The following is a 4,065-nucleotide window of genomic DNA, read 5'->3' as shown; positions in this document are numbered from 1 at the left end:
GTGCTGTACAGAAACCCAGGCTAAAGCCCCAAACAGCAAGCAATGCAGGTGTAGAAGCATGGTGGCTAGGAAAAACTCCCTAGAAAGGCCAAAACCTAGGAAGAAACCTAGAGAGGAACAAGGCTTTGTGGGGTGGCCAGTCCTCTTCTGGCTGTGCCGGGTGGAGATTATAACAGAACATGGCCAAGATGTTCAAATGTTCATAAATGACCAGCATGGTCCAATAATAATAAGGCAGAACAGTTGAAACTGGAGCAGCAGCACGGCCAGGTGGACTGGGGACAGCAAGGAGTCATCATGTCAGGTAGTCCTGAGGCATGGTCCTAGGAGAGAGAAAGAAAGAGAAAAGAGAGGAATTAGAGAGAGCACACTTAAATTCACACAGGACAACGAATAGGACAGGAGAAGTACTCCAGATATAACAAACTGACCCTAGCTCCCCAACACATAAACTACTGCAGCATAAATACTGGAGGCTGAGACAGGAGGGGTCAGGAGACACTGTGGCCCCATCCGAGGACACCCCGGACAGGGCCAAACAGGAAGGATATAACCCCACCCACTTTGCCAAAGCACAGTCACCACACCACTAGAGGGATATCTTCAACCACCAACTTACCATCCTGAGACAAGGCTAAGTATAGCCCACAAAGATCTCCGCCACGGCACAACCCAACCCACCTCTCATGTCTCTTCACAGTGCCAGACTCGAGTCAAGCTCAACAGGGTCTTCTTTCCCTGCTGATTCCACCAAGCCCGTTCCCTTGGCTGTGGTTTCGCTAGATAGTCGGGAGACAGTGGGCTAACGATTCCTCAAGAGAGTCACGTTCAGAGTCGCTGCTGCCAAACGCCGGACCGCGTCACTGGTCTTCCTTCGGCCGCCGACGGTCATCACCCCGATGAACCGAGACGTCATGAACAAGAGCCCCGAGATGTGCTGCACGTCATGAGACCATGAACAAGAGCCCCGAGATGTGCTGCACGTCATGAGACCATGAACAAGAGCCCCGAGATGTGCAGCACGTCATGAGACCATGAACAAGAGCCCCCGAGATGTGCCACACGTCATGAGAACATGAACAAGAGCCCCCGAGATGTGCTGCGCGTCATGAGACCATGAACAAGAGCCCCCGAGATGTGCCACACGTCATGAGACCATGAACAAGAGCCCCCGAGATGTGCTGCACGTCATGAGACCATGAACAAGAGCCCCCGAGATGTGCTGCACGTCATGAGAACATGAACAAGAGCCCCGAGATGTGCCGCACGTCATGAGACCATGAACAAGAGCCCCGAGATGTGCCACACGTCATGAGACCATGAACAAGAGCCCCCGAGATGTGCCACACGTCATGAGACCATGAACAAGAGCCCCCGAGATGTGCCGCCGTCATGAGACCATGAACAAGAGCCCCCGAGATGTGCTGCACGTCATGAGAACATGAACAAGAGCCCCGAGATGTGCCACATGTCATGAGAACTTGAACAAGTCCACGGGGAGCCTGGTAGAATGCTGGAAGCGCTGAAGCGTAAAATATACAAAACCTGTTCCGAGTGGAAACAGGAGGAGAGCCGAGTCAGGGTAAAATCAAGGAAGACATGGAGAAGGCTAAATTGAAGGAACGCATAGGACTGGCTATGCTGGAAAAACTCAAGAAAATGTGCACGGATGAAAACCCACCAAAACCACAGGGAGGTAGACTATACCCGGAACTCCCTAAAGCGCCACCACCCTGTGATAGTCCACGGATAATGGCACCTGTACTGGATCTCTCAGCCACAGTAAACTTCCACAAAAGACCAGATGATGGCAGCAGTGGACAAGAATGGTGCCTGGCATCAGAGGGAAGAAAGAAGAAATACAGGCTCTGGTGGAAGCTGCCAGAGAGCTGAGCAGAGGACTGGCTGAACTAAGTAAAGTACAGATGGAAGGAGGAAATATGAGCATAGACAGCAGGAGTGAAAGTGGATCCTCTGATAATGGAATCAGATGGATTGAGACAAGCCTGACAAATACCCAAGAGGAAGAAGACGAGCGGAGGAGAGTATGGAATTAACTCCAAGACAAACTCAGAAAGGAGGAGGGAGCAGTGAAAATACTGGAACGGACCCTGAAAGACATGGAACGGATTGAAATAAGGCGCAAGGAACAGACTATGCTGAATCACACCGACATCAGGGTGTACATTTCATCAGGCTGGGTACGCACAGCCAAGGAGCAGATTACTCTGAATCACACCGACATCAGGGTGTACATTTCATCAGGCTGGGTACGCACAGCCAAGGAGCAGACTACGCTGAATCACACCGACATCAGGGTGTACATTTCATCAGGCTGGGTACGCACAGCCAAGGAGCAGACTATGCTGAATCACACCGACATCAGGGTGTACATTTCATCAGGCTGGGTACGCACAGCCAAGGAGCAACTATGCTGAATCACACCGACATCAGGGTGTACATTTCATCAGGCTGGGTACGCACAGCCAAGGAGCAGACTACGCTGAATCACACCGACATCAGGGTGTACATTTCATCAGGCTGGGTACGCACAGCCAAGGAGCAGACTACGCTGAATCACACCGACATCAGGGTGTACATTTCATCAGGCTGGGTACGCACAGCCAAGGAGCATACTACGCTGAATCACACCGACATCAGGGTGTACATTTCATCAGGCTGGGTACGCACAGCAAGGAGCAGACTATGCTGAATCACACCGACATCAGGGTGTACATTTCATCAGGCTGGGTACGCACAGCCAAGGGAGCAGACTATGCTGAATCACACCGACATCAGGGTGTACATTTCATCAGGCTGGGTACGCACAGCCAAGGAGCAGATTACTCTGAATCACACCGACATCAGGGTGTACATTTCATCAGGCTGGGTACGCACAGCCAAGGAGCAGACTATGCTGAATCACACCGACATCAGGGTGTACATTTCATCAGGCTGGGTACGCACAGCCAAGGAGCAGACTACGCTGAATCACACCGACATCAGGGTGTACATTTCATCAGGCTGGGTACGCACAGCCAAGGAGCAGACTATGCTGAATCACACCGACATCAGGGTGTACATTTCATCAGGCTGGGTACGCACAGCCAAGGAGCAGACTACGCTGAATCACACCGACATCAGGGTGTACATTTCATCAGGCTGGGTACGCACAGCTAAGGAACAGAGGAATATGAAGATGGTGAAGACACACCCCGGGTTGGGCCCCCACAGTGTGAGCTTGACATTTAACATTTACATTTAAGTCATTTGGCAGACGCTCTTATCCAGAGCGAATGATATGAACGCAGTGCCCTTGAACGCAGTGCCCTTGTTTGGGTGTAGGGCCTGATCAGAGCCTGGAGGTACTGCGGTGCCGTTCCCCTCACAGCTCCGTAGGCAAGCACCATGGTCTTGTAGCGGATGCGAGCTTCAACTGGAAGCCAGTGGAGAGAGCGGAGGAGCGGGGGCAGACGTGGAGAGAGCTTGGGAAGGTTGAACACCAGACGGGCTGCGGCGTTCTGGATGAGTTGTAGGGTTTAACTTCTTGAAACTCCCATCCCGGATCCGGGTTTGTGACTAAAGCCTCAGGCTCATTAGCATAACGCAACGTTAACGATTTCTGAAAATCGCAAATAAAATGAAAATAATGCGTCTGCTCTCAAGCTTAGCCTTTTCTTAACAACACTGTCATCTCAGATTTTCAAAATATGCTTTTGAACCATAGAAATTGACTAATTTGTGTAAGAGTATGCAAAGCTAGCATAGCATTTTGAGTAGCATGTAGCACGCAACATTTTCACAAAAACCAGATAACCAAATAAATAAAATCATTTACCTTTGAAGAGCTTCTGATGTTTTCAATGAGGAGACTCTCAGTTACATACCAAATGCGCAGTGTTTCCTGAAAGCGTCTGTGTGTAGGAGAAATCGTTCCGTTTTCTACATTGCGTCTGGCTACTGAAACGAACCGAAAATTCAGTCACCTACAACGTACTTTTTCCGGATTAACTACATAATATCGGCCGAAACATGGCAAACGTTGTTTGGAATCAGTCCTCAAGG

This window comes from Oncorhynchus masou, unplaced genomic scaffold (assembly GCF_036934945.1).
Source record: "Oncorhynchus masou masou isolate Uvic2021 unplaced genomic scaffold, UVic_Omas_1.1 unplaced_scaffold_1202, whole genome shotgun sequence".
Classification (NCBI taxonomy): Eukaryota; Metazoa; Chordata; class Actinopteri; order Salmoniformes; family Salmonidae; genus Oncorhynchus; species Oncorhynchus masou.
The sequence above is the reverse complement of the archived record's forward strand: the minus strand, read 5'-3'. Positions refer to the sequence as shown.